Below are 18,606 nucleotides of genomic sequence, written 5' to 3' on the forward strand. Positions count from 1 at the left end.
CGGGAGCCGGCTGGCGGGGGGTCGCGCTCGGGGTGCGCGGGGCTCGCGGGCCACGCCTAGCCACCTGCAGGGCCCGGCGAGCGCGGCGGCCGCGTGGCCCGGGCGGGGCGCGCTCGCCCCGGCGGCGGGGCTGACGCGGGGAGATCCTTGCAGGTGGGAGGCGGAAGCGTTTCCCGGCGCCCGAGCCATGGTGGCCAAGCAGCGGATCCGGATGGCTAACGAGAAGCACAGCAAGAACATCACCCAGCGCGGCAACGTCGCCAAAACCCTGGTGAGGCGGGGCCGCGCCGCGGCGGCCGGCGGGGGCGGGGCGGCCGCGCGTCTCGCTGTCCTCGTGGGGCCGAGCACCCTGGGGGGTCGGGGGTCGTGGCCCCCTTGGGGGTGGCTGCCGGGGTACCCTGACGCGACGGGGCCTCCCCGGGAACGAACGGGCCCGTTGTCCCTGGGAAAAGCAGGAAGCCGCATCCTTAGGGGACAGTGGAGCCAGAGCCTTGACACGGGGCCCGGAGTGTAGTAGGTGCTAGGATGTTTGTTGAATGAATAAAAGAAAGGGTAAGTGGGGACCATGTCTCATCTCCGCTTCCCAGACCCTACGCCTTGGCCCAACGGATGGGGCCTCTTTGCAATGGTCTGTCTCGTGCAAGTTGAAAGACAGCAGTGAGATTTGGACCCTCATCTCCCTCCATCCTCTTTGACCTCTTCTCCAGGGAGGCCTCTTACCCCCGGGCTAAAGTTTAAAGGCAACTTCCCGTTGTCCCGCTTGTGAACTCAGGCTCATCCTGATGGTATCACCTAGAACTCGAGACACTGCCAGGGACTCTGAGCCCCCCAAAACTGTAGAATAAAGCCTTACATTGGGACTTTTAAATAAAACACAGGGGTTTCTTTTAGCAAATCAGAATCTCTGCAACGGAAAGTGCCAGGCCTGTAACTTTTGGACATTCAGAGGCATGAGTTGTTTGAGTGGGTGGGTACTGCTGGTCTCCCAGGCTCTGAGCAAAGGCGCCTGGAATCTATTAGCCCATAAAGTTAAAATGAAAGTTCCAGCTGAAGCTTGGGGTTTGGCTGGAAAAGCTTGCTGATCTGATGAGGCAATTCCTTTAGCCAAAGAAATTATGCTGGTTTGATTAACTGAGCAAAGAGCTGGATCCACAATCAGCACACCAGAATTCTTGCAAAAACAAGCAAGACTGTGGTGGAGAAATCTTAGGATTAAGCTCAACTTTACCCAGAGTTTTACACACCGCTGCAAGCTTAAATTCTCCTTAAAATTTTCTCATTCCTGGGTTAGTCATTTACTTGAGATTGAGGCAGCAAAATGCCAATGTGCCTTCAAATTGGAACCAGTTTTCCCAGAGATCTAAGTCTTTCTTATGTATTTTTATTCAGAAAAATAAAATGCTGTCCGAATTCATGTTGAAAAAATGTTTTAATTGACATCAAAGCATGCAGGGTTTTATTTTGCTAGAGCAAGTCTTCCCAGATTCCTTGCCTACTGGTTCACTTACTTCTAAGTGATTCTTAAAAGTAATTCTTTTTACTGAACTAAGGAACCAGAGTTCTGTTGTTAGCTAAACTAAGTTGACAGCTTATCTGAGCACGGAAGTAGTAATAGAACAAAAACTCATTTGCAGAGCTGTGTTATCATTAGGCTGGGTAGAATCAAATGTGTGCCACCTTCATGCTTCTCAAGACCACTAGAAATTGTTTGGAACCTGAAACAAAAATTATTGGCTCCAAAATATTAAAAGAAAATGGAACATTGGGGGAGAAACTGTTTAAGTGTCTAGAAAATTTAACTAGTCACCTCCAATTCCACTCTTCTTTCATAAAGCTGCATTTAAATTATATTTAATGTGAGATGTGAGTGTATTTTAATAGGTTTTGATATACCATGTGGCAGGCCCTCCAAGAGTGCCTGGCATCAATGAGGATTTTTAAACAGCCCTACTGAAACTTTAGTGAAAGTTTTCCAAACCAAGTCACAATATATGTTTACTTTCAAATGGTTGGAGGGCCTGTTTGGTTAACTTTATTGTAAATGAAGCAGCATCTAAAAAGTAAGTGAAAGTATCCTTCAAAAAGAAAGTCTCTAAGTCCTAAATCTCATTTTCCCAATTACAGGTCAAATATGATTATACTTTGATAGATGTTAACTTGTAAAGACAACTTGTTCAGGATGAAATCAATAAGATTCCAACTGAAAATTTAAGCTAATAGTTCAAAAGTAAACTCTTTTATTGCAAGCAGAAGCTTCAGTATTTCATTATTACCTAATAGCTATAGGGTCAGTTAGTGTGATTGTCCCAAATCACAGAAAAATCCAAGAACGAGAGAAATGGAGTTTGCATTTCATAATTTTACAGTAGCATCATCTCCAGTAACAACTTTTCCAGAATGAAGGGAGAATTTACACTTCAGAGTTCTGAGTTACTCAGCTGGTATCTCATCAAAGTAAAAGCCATCCTGTCATTTTAGAGCCTTGGGAAGTGGCAAACTCCTGTTTGAAATGAATCATGTCATTTGTGGACAGCAACTGCTTTTCTTACCTAGTCCCATGGCACATGTGAATTGTCCCAATGGAATTATGCTGGACACCCACTCCTTCCAAGAAAGGTTAACCCAAAGCTCTCAAAAAAAGATATATTGGTATTATAATCAACCAGGTGTTCTTAATGAGTCACTGGGAAATGCCATCAAAAAGGTTTCTGTGTTATATGCTCCAAGTCCCACATGCTCATAATTTGTGTTTTTCTGCAAAATAAGAATAAATTTGGCAGAGCGGATATGGCTCAAATGGTTGAGCACCTGCTTCCCACATGGGAGGTCCCAGGTTCAGTTCCTGGTGCCTCCAACAACAGCAACAACAACAACAACAACAAGCAAACAAATGAAAAAGCCAACTCAGGGGAACCATTGTGGATCAGTGGTTGAGCACCGTCTTCCCACGTATGAGGTCCTGGGTTCAACCCCTGGCCTTGGTACCAAAAAAAAGAATAAATTTGGAACCTGTAGTAAACCAGTAATTCATTTACAAGCTCCTGTGTTCACTTATTGGTCATGTTGGAAATAGAGCTAAAATAGCATTTTTAAAATAGTATCACTGGAACAACAGCAACAAAATTGGTTTCTGGTCAAGAATGTCCTTTTGTTAAGAAGGTGGTGGGAGAAGGTGATGAGGGATAAATTTCATACTCTGTTCTGATCATTTTATTTAATATCTCTATGATTTACTTGATCCAATCTTGACCTGGCCCTAAAAGACAAAGAATGACACAATGGAAACTCTGATTAAAGTTATCTTATGCAGTTACTGAATACTGATTTTGTCCTTTGTCTGGTCAAGAGCAACTACCTTTTCTCTAGACAAATGCTTTGACATCATGTTGGCATGGTGGCAGATATACTTCCAAGCATCTCAATGACAGAGAAGTGAATGGTTCCTTTTTTTTCCCCCCTACTCAAAGTCTATCTGCCATTGACACTTCAATCCATACTTCTCTATTAGGAGAAGTGGAGGTACAACCCTTCCACCATTTGAGAAGTATTAATAAAAAGGATAATAACCATCTTAGACCCTGTCTTTACTTAAAACTAAGAAATTTTAGTTAACCAAATTTGTATGCTGATTCTCTCTTCAGCAAATATTTATTGAGTGTCTAGTGTGTTTGAGTTCTGTGCCAGGCATTGTTTTATATTGATACATGAAAGAGGCACAGAGTCTACCCTCCTGGGGCCCACAGTCTATGAGTAGAAAGCCATTAAACACATTATCACAGAATTAAACATAGAGCTAGAAACTATGATAAATGCTATCACGAAAAAGTACCTGGTGATATAAGTAACAAGTGAACCCAATTGAGACTGAAGAGGGAATGTAACAGGTAAGCTGAGAACCTAAGAATTTTTGCCTCCCTGTTAAAAAATGAGTTATTGAACTTATATTGAATAGAACCTATTTTTGGCCCAAGCTAATAAGAAAAATATTTGGCGAATTTTTTTATTTTTGTCTACCTTCTTTCTTCTCCCTTCTTATTTGAGAAACCCACTGCTTTTTCTGATGCCTCTCTCAGAAAGTGTTTCTTATTCCATTGATTAATTTGGTGTTAAGGGGCCAAACCCTGCCTGCAAATAGACTTAGAGAGTTTGAAAAGAGCATGTATGCAGGGCTACCTTCAGGCAAGTACAGCAGTCCCTTTCCACTTCCCAGGGAATGCAGAGATTGCTCCACTGCACAAACTTTGTTACGGCTGAGCAGCTTCATTATGAAATGCTGCTTCTCTCACCTCTACTCACAGTTACTGCAATACTTGTGGTGTTCCCAGGATTTCCACTGCACTGACTCCCCCCCCCCACGCCCTTTTTTTTTGCATGTAGAAGGTTTTGAGAAAATACTGTACTCTGTGACCCTGCTTGGATTTCACTGACATGGGAATAAAGATGAATCCACTTGTGGGAAGCACTCAGGCACTGTCATGAGGCAGGCATAAACTGAATCCCAGCCCTTGTTCTAGTCAACATAAACTTTGAACCTCAGTTTCTCAGCTACAAAATGGAGATAATACTTGCCTTGCAGAGAGTCCTCGATACTGGAAATAATGGATGTGGAGTATAAAATATAGTATTATGCTTTTAATAAGTAAAAGCAGTTATTAATATAGCTTTGGCTTCCAAGTCACTCTACTGGTTTATGTGCGTATGCCCCATCTGTCCCTAGTTCAGGCCACAGGTTCATTGAGTTCCAGTGTGTTAATAAGCTTATTGAATCTTAGCAACCTATCTTGGTCCTTGATAATTGACTTATCTATATCTCAGCCACCTACCCCCACTAGAGCCACTGAGGGCTGAGACCAGGTCTTCCTTGTTCAAAGTCGAATCCCCAGACCCAGCACAGTGCCTGGTGCTGACTGAATGAGCGAGCCTAATCCCACTTTCTTCTGTTGCCTTTTAGAGGCCGCAAGAAGAGAAGTATCCTGTTGGACCATGGCTGCTGGCACTGTTTGTTTTTGTTGTCTGCGGCTCAGGTATGAGTTTTTCCCTGAACTTATAGCCCACTGTCCTTCAAGACACTGTCCTTCCAAAACAGATGTTTTCTTCCCAAGGTAAAGAGGAAAAACAACATATCAGCCCGTGTGTGATCCAAGTAAATCGCTCCTTTCAGCCTTAATCTAATGAGCTTTGAACTTGTTTCGATTAGAGCAGACCAAATATGGGTAGAGACAGAACTGATCTACTATTAAATCATAATCATAAAATGATTAGGTGGAGCAATTGAATTGGCTGTGTACATTTTAGAGTTCAGTTCAGGATTCCTAGGAAGACATCGCCTAAAAAGGGCATATGGAGCAGAAAGTGGAGCACCTGTCTGCCTGAGATAAGCTCACATTCCAGACGGAGGAAGAGCCCTGAAGCCCTAGGAAGCAGCTCTCCTGATAGAACCAAGCCTTTGACCTGAGTCTTCAAGGCACGGTTACCTGCGAGGGCAAGTTCAGAGAGCTTTGCTTAACACACACACAGAAACACACAAGGTGGGGGGAGATTTGAGCACAAGTATCGTGAAGTTGTTTCTAGGAGGATCATGTCACGGGGAGCCTTGCCATGGTTCCTGGTCCCCATGAGTTGGGTGTCTGCCATCCTGGTGAGTAGAGGTCAGTTCAAAGGACAACGTGCTCAATTCTGCAGAAAGTCTCCTCCATTTCTGTATTGCTCTACTTCTGTTAGAAATGTCTGTCCTTTTTTGAACTGCACTGTGCTGTCTTCAAACCTCTACAGTTCAAGTCTAGTTTCCTAGAAGGACACAGGAGGAACTCAATCTCTTCTGAACATCTTGACTCTTTAGAGGTTTTAAAGATGACTGCCTAGTGGTTCCTTCTGCAAACTAACTTCCCCAGTTCTGGTAACCTAAGATGTGTTTCTAGCCAGGCCAGTTCTTTTCCATTCTATGTGTCTGATGCCTGAGGTTTCAACCACAGTTTTTTTGTTTGTTTTCTGATTATCAAACATGTTTCAGGGACCATCTTAGCAGTTCTTTCTGTCTCCTGACTGTGCTCCTTTGCACTCTCTCTCTCTAGCTCACTCTTGCTCTCCTCCTTCTAGATACCCTCAGTGACTCTCTTAAACTGTAGCATTTGCAGCTGCAGAAGGTGGTCTTGGAGTGGTATTGCCCTTGATTTTGCCGCTCTGGTCTAGTAAGATGGCCTGAGCTTGCAGTTACTTTTTTAGTCTCAGCACATTGTTGACTTGTGAGAAGCTAATGGTCAGCCAGGCCTGACCCAGCTCTTCCCGTAAACTTCCTGCAAGCCTCGGAATGCATCTAACCTGTCCAAAGTGATTCCCTACCACCTTCACACATTGTTTTATTTTCTCCATGGCCATAATCAGCATTTGAAGTTATTTAATTTTCTTACTTAGCCATTTTCCCCCACTAGATTGTAAGCTCAGGCAGGCAGTGTTTATTTTCCTTTAAATTTATAGAGTCTAGCACAGTATGTAGTACACAGTAAGTGCTCAGTAGATATGGGTAGAAGGATAGGTGAATAAAATTAGATGTTCTCCACACTGTAGATATCCAGTTGATTTTCTGAGACCTAATATAAAACTTCATGATGATTTCTATCAAAATTTTACTAAGTTGTCTTTCTACAAAGTGGTCATTGAGTCTGGAAACAGACAAATATACATAATAAATGACTTACTGATGTTACATGACAAGAGACAACACGGTCAATGACGTTTCATGGTACATTCAATGTCTTGTCCCTCGTTTAGCAGCACAGAGTTAAAGCACTGTACACAATTGCGATATTTGCCTCTAATGATTCCTGTCTCTCTTTTTCACCAGCAAAACAAAGCCAAAACTGTGCCTTTAGCATGCCACAGAAGATATAAGCAAGAGAACCCATCTCTATCTAACGGTTATCTATGTTTTCAGACCTCATGGCCAACCTTAGCTCATTAGATCTTGAACCTTGAGCCTTCCATCTTATTGTCTTTCTTTTCCAACTTTATAGTCTGGGCAAGTATATTTTCCACCAAGTCACTTACCAAGTCTAGATGTAGGGAACCCCCCTCCCCAACCCAGGGCCCTTTCAGGCTGCCTTTGAACCTCTAAGCAAAACTCACTCAAACAGTAGTCATTTCTGGGGACCCCTCTGTGGGCCCCGCAGGGTGCGGGGCTGTGGAAATGCACACGCCTGCAGGGGCTGGCAGGGGCCTCCGGGAGGCAGATAAGGAGGCTGTCAGTTGTAGGCAGAGTAAGAGGGCAGCGGTGATAGTGGTGTGCCCTGAGGGCTTGGGGAGCTCGGATAAGGGACTATAAATCAGACTGGCCCTAGAGAACGTTTCTGAGGGGAGGTGCTGTTTGAGCTGAAGGCTATTCCAAGTGAGGGAACGTGGTCCACTCAGAAACAAGGAGTTCAGCATGGCCCAAGTCCCAGCTCCAGGAATCTGTGAGTCCAGTCGTGTAGCCCCTGTTGTCAAGGCTCTAACTAGATACAGTCAGGGTATTATATTCTTTTTGGGCTTTGAGATACATAGTAACTATAACTCTCTCCAGTCAGCTCCTTTAGGTACTATGGGAAAAAAAACAATAGAGATATTTGGTCTGGCTTATTTTTCTCAAACCCATGGTAGTTCTTAATATCCATCACTCCTTTTTGCAAAGAGCTTAAGAACCATATACTGAATTTTCAGCCCAAACTTTTGCTGGGCTTATTGATATACCTGCCAGGAGCTATATCTTTCCTATTTGGGTAAACTCAACATTTTAGAGTTGCTGCCAATCCCTGTAGCTTCCCAGGGTTGCATCCATTGGCTCTGAAACCCAATGTGTAGGTTTGTCCAGGGGTCTGGGATGGGAGCCTACCGGGCCTGGAAATTTGGGCTCCACCTGGCGAAAAGGACATAATAACCACTTACTGTCACACCACACCCCCATCCCTGAATGTTCAGTGCGCCTCTAATGAAGCCTGTTCCAATCCTCTCAGAAGACAGTTTGGATAGACATAAAATGGAAGTTGAGTCATCGTATTCTCTCTGTCCTATTAACATGATATCCTGGTCCCTAAGCAATGGGCCTCATCCCGTTTTCAATCACAACTAAAAATAATCCACTGTCACCATCCCCCTCCTTTTTTTACTTTTTTTTTTTTTTTGGTGCCAACTTTAGCATTTTTGCAAGCCTCAGCTCAAATCAGGCGCTGTTCCCACAGAAATGTGTCACTCTTCTCAGCCTGTCCTTGGTAACGTGCCCTCCCTTCTCTCTCGGTCCGCATCCTCCTAAACTGAGCACATCGTGGAAAACCAGCCCGCCCCCACCCCCACCTCTGTGGGGTCAGCCCCGAGTCCCTACATCTGGAGAACACCCACCCCCTCTGGACATTCTCCCTTTTCAGGGTCTCAGGCTGTAGGGTCCGACCTCTCTTCTCTCTACATTTAAGAAAATGTGTGATGTCCTCGAGTCACGCCATCGTGCCAGGTGCTCTGCTTTACCTGCGCGCCCTCCTGCAGGTGCCACGGCCGTGAGGCCCCTCAGCGCGGTCCGTCTGGTTCTGTTCTGGTTTTGTGATCCGAGTAGGAAAGGCGGCCTCCGGCCTCACTGCCTCCCCCGACTGGCTGACTGTCGTCTGCCCAGCACGGGTTCTCTGGCCTTTTATACTCCCTCACCATGCCCTGAGTTTCTCAGTTTCCATCCTTTGCCTGCGGGCACTCCTCTCTGGCCCTTTCCATTACATCTATTTCCTATTGCAAGCCCAGGTCCCACTTCACCAAGTGCCAGCAAGACCTCTTTGAGATTGTATTTCCCTCTTTGAGCCCATGTTGTTGGTTTTCCATATTTTGTACATTTTTATACAGACACTAAGGTGAAATCTTCTAATATTAGTGAAACTGTTGATGACTCTCTGAGTCCCTTGAAACACTCCTTTGCTTTCATGACCTTACTCTCTGAACTCACTTTTCCAAGTGATGGTGGCTTGGACAACGGGCGCTCTTTAGAGATAATGCCAGTACACCTGGAATAAATCCATAGCCAGGCCAGGCAAGTGATAAAGGAAGACACGGTTGGTTGGTTTTCCTAACGAAATTCTGAAAAGAATTAAGACTGGTAAAAGAAAAACATGTAGATTCACTTACCAGTCACTCCCTTCTGCCATTTAATGTGGGAAAGCTGTGAACCCCTCCGAGAAGCAATGAGACCCCTTGATTGTAGGGGTGACGAGCTGCCTCTTGGCTCTTTTCACTTGAACTTCTGCTCCCTTAGTGCTTTGGGGCCGATAAAAGTGAAATCAGGAAAAGGAAGAGGAACCAGGAGAGCAGAACCAGAACACTGGCCCAGGGGCCGCAGGCATGTCAAGCACCCAGGGAGCGGCCGCCCTCCCTGCACTTGCTCCCTGCCTAGGTCCCCGCTCACTGGGCAGTTTGGGTGCACGAGCGCAGAGTTGGGGGAGGCTATCTAAAGAGAGCCCTCTTCAGAGTAAGTCAGCTTCCTCTTCCAAGGTTGCAGAAGTTCTTTTCCACAAAGGACTTCTTTGAAAACCAACAGATTGGCAGCAGGGGACAAGGGAGTTCCGAGGAGGCTAGTTTGGGGATCTGCCAGGTTGGGGTTCGAAGCCTGGGTTTGCTGTTTTCCAGCGGAATACCCTCTGTCCTGGTTTCCTTGATCTAGAAAATGGGCATAGTAAGAGCCCCTCAAGAAGTGGTCCCTGGGAGAGCGGCTGTGAGTGCCTGACCCATAGGCAGCTCAGACCTGGAGCTGCAGCCCTACCCACCCACATCCTCCTGGCCTTCCTGGAAAACCAGGGCACTATGGGAATGCAGGACCCTGCTCGTCCCCCCGAGCTGTGCCTCTGATTGGCAGGCTGGGCCTCCACCACCGATGGTGGACCCGGCCTCCCCTCCAAAGAGTTGTCTGAGCCCTCTAAGTGATGGCACTTCTGGTGCAGGCTATTTTCCTGTGTGATAAAGCCAGACTTTCTGACTTCCCTGCTTGGGGAAAGAAGCGCTAACCTGCAGCCCCAAATCAATGAATAGTGATTTGTACTTTGAGTAGAATTTCAGAAATAGGATGTGAGGTTCAGTTCCTTAAAGCAAACTGTTTTGCTATAGAAATTGTCGTTGAGATAACAACATTTCTGAACAGTGTGTTCTTTCGAGATACAGGGCTGTCCAGATGGGACGTCTCAGGGCCGTATCCCGTGTTGTTTAATTTAGAAACTGGCTGTAGTGTCCATATTCTGTCGATGATGCCAGAAACCTAAAACCTGTTTCTCAATCGAATACCTGTTATGGGTCCCTCAGATTAGCATTTCAAATAGACCGGATTTTTTGGTTCGGATCTTGGCGTGGGATTTTGTTTAAAAGAGCTCGAGCCTTTTTAACGGGCCTCTTTTGTCCTGACCTGCTCCCCAGACCCAGATCCACAGTGAAGAGCCATGACTGAGGGGCCCCAGTGGGGGGCTTCGCCGTTTTCTCTCCCTTTGTGTGAAAGCATTCTCTTCCATTTCTGCAGGTGGTGGGGCCTCTTTCCAGATAAGCCCTCTCGGTCAAGGTTTGGAAACCCGCCTCTGTGCAGGAGGGTGGGATGGCTTCTGAAGAGAGCGCATTTTTATCTCGGCACTCAGAGAGAGGCATGGCTGGATGCCCTCTGGGAATACCCACTCACAGAAGCAGCCACACAGACGCGACCACCGCCATCGACCCCAGACACTTGCAGGCTTGCTATACCTGGTGTGCTGTTTTGTTTTTCCTATCCCTTTTCTCCCCAGCTCTGTTAAAAGTGAAATTGAAAAGGATTCTCAGGCACACACCAGGGCTGGGTGGGGGAGTGAATGGCAGTTGATTAACAATGTCTGCCACGGACACAGCAAAGCCGCCTCCTTGTCTTTGTTTTTTTTGTGTGTTTTTTTTAAGATTATTTATTTTGTATTTATTTTTCCCCCCGCCCCCCCCAGTTGTCTGCTCTCTGTCCATTCGCTGTGTGTTCTTTTGTGTCCGCTTCTGTTGTTGTCAGCGGCACAGGAATCTGTGTTTCTCTTTGTTGCATCATCTTGCTGTGGCAGCTCTCCGTGTGGGTGGTGCCATTCCTGGGCAGGCTGCACTTTCTTTCACGCTGGGCGGCTTTCCTTATGGGGTGCACTCCTTACACCCCTGTGTGGCACGGCACCCCTGTGTGGCACGGCACTCCTTGCGCACATCAGCACTGCGTGTGGGCCAGCTCCACACGGGTCAAGGAGGCCCAGGGTTTGAAACTCCCATGTGGTAGGTGGATGCCCTATCCATTGAGCCAAGTCCGCTTCCCCCTCCTTGTCTTTGGCTTCCCTGGCTGACTCCCCTCCTCTCTAATGGGAGTGGCACAGTCTTCCCAGGACGACCGTGCGCAGCGTTTTTCAGCTTTCTCCTCCAGCCAGACTGCCTCCTGGGCTGGGTCTTTTCCCTGGCCTCCCAGCTGGTGCGGTGACTCTCTGTGGAGAGCCAGCAGCTGCGTGTCCCTCGTGGTTTGGTGGTGGTATTTACCTCCTGTGAGCCCTCAAATGAGTGTCACAGTAGGTAAGCTGTAAGGAAGCGGCAGTCTGAGGTCGCGCTCTGGCTTTGCAATGCAGTTGTATCCTCCTCTGCCCCTACCCTTCAATTATGGTTTTAACTGCAGTCAATGGAATTGCCATTTGATTCACATCATCCTTTGATTCTCCGAGGGAAACCCTTAAATACCAGCCATGCCCGGCTCCTCCTTCGGAAGATTTCCCTCTCAGGTATTCCCAATTTCAATTTTCTCTCTCTCTGGCCACCCCTGATATTCGTTTCCTGGTTAGTGCGTATGAGAAAATTGTTTAAAATTGTGATGGTGGTAATACATAGACAACATAAAATTTCCCATTGTCACCATTTTCAGGTCTACCCTTCAGTCATACTCTTTCTCAGTGTTGCACTGCTATTACCACCACCCATTTCCAAATCTTTTCCATCATAGGTTATGAGAATTTGAAACCAGTGTTCTTGAAATGTCCAAGCTTTCCACCCCATCAAAGAGAAACCTCTAGGGTACTAGGATTAGCGGCTTTTATTGCCTTCTTCATAACTTTCTACATCTTCCAGATTTGTCAATGAGCGTAAATTACTTCCCTAATCAGAAAAAAAATTAAATGCAGTTCAAAACCAAAATCTCTAGACTAATGGTTTTCAGGGAAGCTACAGAATTCTTTGTTCAAATCTTAGAGGGAAGCAAATGAAAAGGTAAGTGTTCTGGTCGAAGTGGGGCATCCGCGTGTGTGGGTGCTCGTGTGGGCGTGCACGTGTGTGAGTGTGTGTGCGTGTGCCTGCGGAGAGGATATCGCCCTCTGTTGCTGCATATGCAGATTTTCTCATCCCTAGAGGGAAACACACGTCTGGACCCTCTTTGCCAATCAAATGGGGGCTTGTGTCTGGCCACACGGGCTTCTGTTATCAGGGAGCCAAAGCCTTTCAGCCGCGAGCCTGCGAGGTTTACGTGGCACCATCGGTTGTGAGTAGCTCCACTGTGTGCAGGCAGGGACGTTCTTTTTGTCTGTCAGTGTAACAGACTCTCCCCTTGCTTGTGTCTGTTGCACCGGGGAGTAAAGGGCGGGTGGAGAGAGACAGATAACACATCACTGCCCGTCCCTTTACTCAGGACAGTCTTTTCAGAAGAGTCGTGAAGGAGTGCTTCTCTGGGGCCTCCTTGGCTGGGCCTCCTCCCCTTCTCCCAGCCTCCTGCCTCAGATGGTCCAACCTTTGTGTATGCCCTGGAGGCCCCTGCATTTCTGGAAGGACCAACACAACCCTGGACTGGCTGTTCTGTTAAGGATGGTATGGAGAGGGGGAGCTCGTAAGCCTCATGTGTACTGGAACCTATGGGGGCCAGGAGCCTCCCCTCTCAGTGCCCCCCTCACTGCCTCCCCTGGGAGGCCCCTGTGTACTTTGGCAACAGCTAGGAAGGTCCTTTGCGAACTCCCAGCTCCTCTCTGAACTGTCCCAAGGACAGAAGATTTGAGGGAGCATGGGGGTCTGTGTTTGTGTGTTCATTGGTTGAAAGCCACCGAATTACAGTGTCCTTGGGCGATAGAGTGACAGCTTGGTGGCCAAGAGCTTCAGTGCCAAGGCCTTCACTCTTGGTTCTACCACAGACGAGCTGCGTGGTCTCACCCAAGTTACTCACACCTGCCCTAAGCCTGCTCTCCCGTTCTCGAAAGGGTGCGATAGGAGTTCCTACCTCCTAGGTAGGAACGAGCCCTGAGGAGGACCAAATGGGGCAGGGCTTAGCAGGAGTTTGGTCATGGCTTTAGCAATGCTTGTCTCTGTTGTCATTATGTTTCTGGCCCTTTGTCTACTGCTGCCCCACCTCTTAACCCACCCAGCAAGGGTTCTGACGGAGGATGACAAAGATTCTGAATCTTATAAGGAAAGAAAGATAACATTTTGACCTTCCCGGTGGCATTGAGAAACAGCCCCAATAAGAGATTTTACCTATCTACATTAAAAAGAGATTTTATTTTAAGGAATTGGCTCACATGATTGTGGGACTGGCAAGTCTGAAATCTATAGGGTGAGCTGGCAGGCTGGAAATTCAGGCCGGAGCTAAGGTCACAGTTTCGAGGCAGAATGTCTTCTTTGTCAGGAAACCTCAGTGTGTGTTCTTAAGGCTTTCAGTGGATTGACAGAGGCCCAGCCACCTTATCAGGGGTGATCTCCTTTACTCAAATGGGAGGAGGCCCAGCCAAGAACGCCCCATAACATTGTAGATGTTAACCACGTCTACAGAATACCTTCACAGAACCTTGTAGACTAGTGTTTGATTGGATAACTGATTTCTATAGCCTAGCCAAGTTATCACACAAAACTAACCATCACAGAAGGTGAGAAGATTTGTAGCATAACTCTGAGATATTGAGGAGCTCATGTGAGCCGAGCCCAGCAGCCACCTGGACAGGTAGGTGGTACGGTTTGTAAGCCAGAAGGTCAGTGATCTTACCACAGCAAGGGCAGCTGGAACCACTCCTCTCCTTCTAGAAAGAACTCTATCAATTAGCCTGTGGGGTGAGCAAGATCTGTACCTACAACTATTATGACGATCATTTCTTGAGTACTTATTATACTGCTAAGATGTGCACGTACATGTCCCTTACAGTCGCACAATCCTTATGAAAAAGCTATTATGTTTTTACAGGTCACAAAACTGAGGCTCATAGAGGAAATCAGTCAAGGTACCATAGCTAAAGATGAGAAAACTAGTGTTCAAGCCTAGTTCTTTGAGATTCCAAAACCCATCTTCTTTCTATTACTCTACATTCCTTCTATTTTTCTCCTTCTCTAAAAGTAATATGGAGCAGAAGAGTTCTTTCAGCAACTCTAAGCATTGAGCACTCAACTGTGTGTTGAAAAGAATCCTTACTTTTTCCCTGTCAAAAAATAGTTGCCTTTTCCATTGGTTGCAGTTGTGCAGCCATCCTGGAATGCTCCAAGGTGGATAAAACCTTGACCCACCTATGGGCTGCTTTTTGCTTGGGCCACCAATGCCCCCACTCACCTTACTCTTTTCTGGACACTTGCTCCAGGGCAGACTTGAATTTTCCATATTTGATGGTCGACCTGCCTTTCCTGGACACTGGCAGAACTTTCCCGAAATTGTGGGCCTCAGAGGGAGTCCCTCCCCTCAGACTCGGCACATGGGATGCTCGAGGAACCGGAGAGCCCTGGAGAAACCCTTGCTTGTCACCGCGGAGGACATCCATCTACTCTGGAACCCCTTCCTTGGATCTGAGATGACAATCTGGAGAAGATGTCTCACCAGCCATTGGCTCCCTCAAGGTGACCCCTCATCCCCCCTTGTTCTGTGCCACCCTCTGCTCTGGTGCATTTGGGGATCCTGTCACCAGCCTCTTTCTGGGAAGAGCTTTCTACTGTCTGCCATTTGAATGTGGATAGGAACCACTGCACTCTGCAAATCATATCACTTCTCTGTATAGTACCTGCCTGTCCTCACCTTTCCTTGGCCTCTCTTTTTTTCCCATTTTCTCCATCGCTGGAGATGCTGCCAGAAAATGGTACCCTGCCTTTGACTTTCTTTGTGCTTATTCTTTTAAAGCATAATGACCCATCTTTGCAATGCTTTCTCCCCTAACTCTTTGTCTCCCCTGGCCCATAACTTTTCTTACCAGCTCTTTCAGAACTTTTTTCCCATCATTTTCATTTTTTTCTTAATTAATCAGAGTTGCATGACTTCTAGGGTTACTTTATCTTCCTAAAGTTTTTCTGGCCTGTCTTAATCCCTTTTCTCAGCATCTTCCTTGATCCCATTTATCGTTCCCTACTATTTTCAGTAAAAGTGATTTGATAAAGCTTGCAATCATCTGGCAGGGCTCCGACTTCCTGCCAGTTTCTTCTAGGACCCACTTGTGCCCTCTCTATGTCCTCTTGACTCCTTGTATATTCATCTCCCTCCTGGCTGGCATTGGTCAGTCCCCAGGGTAAGAATGGGTTGGGATGAAACAGTCCAGGCCTTAAGGAGTTTATGGTCTATCATGACTTTGCATCCCCTCCAAGGACTGGGCTCTTGGGACATTTGAATGTGCAGGCTGCAATTTGTTGCTGACTCTTTTGGTTTGAAAAGTAATCATTTGAGTTTTTTAAAAGGTATTTCCCTCCATGGTTTTTGCAATTATTCACCTTTTGTTTATCCAAAATGTATTTATTGAGGCTTCTACTTTGTGCCAGGTGCTGAGCCAGGCTCAGAGGTAGAGTGATGACTAAAATCATACATGGTTCCTTCTTTTCTGGAGCTTTACAGTCTAGTGGGGAAGAAAGATGAGTTAATCAAGTAATCACACTAAAACATGTAAAGTCTCAGCTGGAAAAATGTTTGTAGGAGAGGTGCATGGGGCGATGAAACATACATGCAAAGGACTGATGTTTTGGGGGTAAGTGGTTCTCCAAATGTGATCCCTGGACCAGCAGCATCACTGGGGAACTTGCAAAAAATATATAAATTCTTGGACCCCACCAAAAACCTACTGGATTAGAACCTCCAATGGAGGGGCTCAGCATCTGTGTTTTCATGTACCCTGGTGAGGCATACTCCAGTTTGAGAACCACTGCTCCAGGTGCTCATTCCGAAGAAAGAACTTTTGGATTATGAAAGATAACTAGGCAGTAGGGAAGTGGGAAAGTAGTTGAGACAGAAAGACCCGTGAGGTTCTGAAAGAACTTCAACATTTATGTTTAATGGTCCAATGGGGGAGGATGACCCTTAGAGGGAAGAGCTGAAAAGAAGGAGGAAAATGAGAAGAATATGACTTCTCAGATGTTGAGGGAGGAGAATGTTCAAGGGGGGATCACTCAGAGGTGTTGAATGAGGGGGTAAGGCAAGAGGAGGCTGAAGATCACTTGGTGGATTGAGTGATGCCAAGGTCATTAGGACTGTTCGAGAGACATCTCAGAGGCGGGAAGAGAGCAGGAGCTAGAGGGAAATGGATTCAGAGGGGGTAGAGACAGTGAGTCTAGACAGCTCTGGAACGGTTGACTGCAAAGAGGAGGAGGGCACTGTTGAAGGGAGATGTGAAATCAGGAGTGTTCCCGTTGGTTTGATTTTTGAACGGGAATGATGCTAACAGGGTAAAAGCCTAAGGATTTGGTTGAGAAGGGGTTTGAGAAGACATGAGGTTAGCTAAGGGCCAGGATCCAAAACACAGGTGGAGGGTGCCTTTGCTCGTTGACTCTAGAGTTCCAGCTCCAGCCTGGAATTTTCTCTGCACCCTTCCCAGGGCCAGATCCAGGGAATCCTGCCATCCCTTCCGTCTTGGCTGCCCACCTCCCTGCCGTCTCACCAGCCCACAGCCCCTTATCCTGCAGCCTGCTCTGCTGTTTTCTCCACTTTGTTCACCCACCGTTCAGTTATTAACTTGTCAGGGCCCAGACTTCCCACTCATCTCCGTCTTTGAACTTGCTGATGACTCCCTTCCTGTTCGACGCCTTGGAAAGTCATCCTTTGGAGGGCTGGAGCGACTCCGCAGATCAAAACTGACAGGCACACAGAATTAGAGGGAATATAATTGCATAAAATGTTGAAGGCTTTTGAAAGATGTTGCCACAACTGGAAGAAGGGAGACTAAACCACCTTCTCTCCATTATCTTAGAGGTGGAGGCAAATGGTGAACTTGAAGTAGACTTTATTCCCCGTGATTTCTCCAGAGGTCTCAGTTTCAAGGGTCTCCTGTACACACACTAAGGAGGAACCAGAGGGTCCTGACGTGTTAGTGCACGGGTTCAGTGAGCATCAGAAATCATTTTTAAAAGCAGATGCAAAGACATAGGTAAATAGCCTTGATGTATTACATTGCTACTCTAAGACCAGCAATATTTTGTCCACCATTTTTTTTTTCAAGGAATTTTCAGCAGTTACTTAAAAAGAATTGAGTGGTTTTATGGTTGCCTAGAACTTTTTTTTTTAAAGATTTATTTTTTATTTATTTCTCTCCCCTTCTCCCCGCCCCCACCTAGAACTTTTTAAGTCATGAATTAACTTGACTGAGAGATATACAGACTGTGTTCAATGACCTACACCACACTGATCGTTTTTCTTGTCTAAGGACAGGATAAAGGGAGAAATGACATTTTTGAGTACCTGTTATGCGCAGATCTTTTACTTATGTCACCTTATTTATTCCTTGCAATCCTTTGAGATACATAGCATCTATAGCATTACAAATTGAGAAATTAGGACTCAAGAGCGTTTTAGTAATTTTCCAAGGTTAACCCCTGCAGAGGGTGGCAGAGTTTGTACTTAAGCTTTGTTCTATATGTACATGCATAGAGGACCCAGCAGTGGTTGTTGACTTAATAGTAATAATAATATAGCAAGAGCTACCACACCTTGAATCCTCAACATATGAGGAACCTTCGTACAGTTCTCATTTAATCCCTTAAAATAAAGGAAACAGGCTTTTACTTACCAGTCACACAATTATTCAATGAAGAACGGGATTCAAACCTAGTTCCATCTGACTGAAACTCTGCTCGGAAGTAAGCTGGTTTCTCAAGCCCAGCGATGTTTCCCCGATGCCAAGAACGAGGCCTGAGGCATGGTAGCTGTAAATATTTTTTTGGTCTAATGTTGCTGAGTATACAGCTGCCTTCCAACCTGTCTATTGAGCCAGACTAAAGAATGTTTATTTAATTTCCACTCCGCGTCAACCTTGGTAGGAGAGAGCAGAGAGGGAAGATATTTTTGCGGGCTTATTAATTTTGGTGGCATACTCTTATCCATCTAGCAACTTGGCCTGTTAAGACCCACCCAAGAACCACGAATAAGCCAAGAAAAGCTCTGAGAGAGCCAGGATTAAATATCACCAGTGGACGAACCCTGGTTTCCGGGCCCCGCACCTCCTCGGTTTATCAGGCGGGGGCCCGAGGTGAACACCCGGCCAGGAGCTAATCCGTGCTGCTGTCGGTGAGGGACAGCTGGCATCCTAGAGGGTGACATGCAGTCCCAAGACACATTTGCCTCGAGGGTGCTGGGCGGCCAGAGAGCCCGCCCCGTGGGTCTGTTCCAAGCACCTGGCCTGCCTTCCCGGCACAGACGCTGTTTGTTTGACAGGTCAA

At 46.4% G+C, this 18,606-nt stretch overlaps 1 long non-coding RNA gene across 1 annotated transcript; it reads right to left on the reverse strand.

Moving 5' to 3' along the window:
• Positions 1–14,753: 14,753 nt before the first annotated feature.
• On the reverse strand, positions 14,754–18,396 carry LOC131273443 (uncharacterized). Its single transcript, XR_009180662.2, has 3 exons — positions 17,958–18,396; positions 16,893–17,025; positions 14,754–15,797 (listed from the first exon to the last, which is right to left on the reverse strand). It is a non-coding gene; the product is annotated as an uncharacterized lncRNA (long non-coding RNA).
• Positions 18,397–18,606: the final 210 nt, after the last annotated feature.

The sequence above is a fragment of the Dasypus novemcinctus genome, chromosome 15 (genome assembly GCF_030445035.2).
Source record: "Dasypus novemcinctus isolate mDasNov1 chromosome 15, mDasNov1.1.hap2, whole genome shotgun sequence".
In the NCBI taxonomy this organism is placed as follows: Eukaryota; Metazoa; Chordata; class Mammalia; order Cingulata; family Dasypodidae; genus Dasypus; species Dasypus novemcinctus.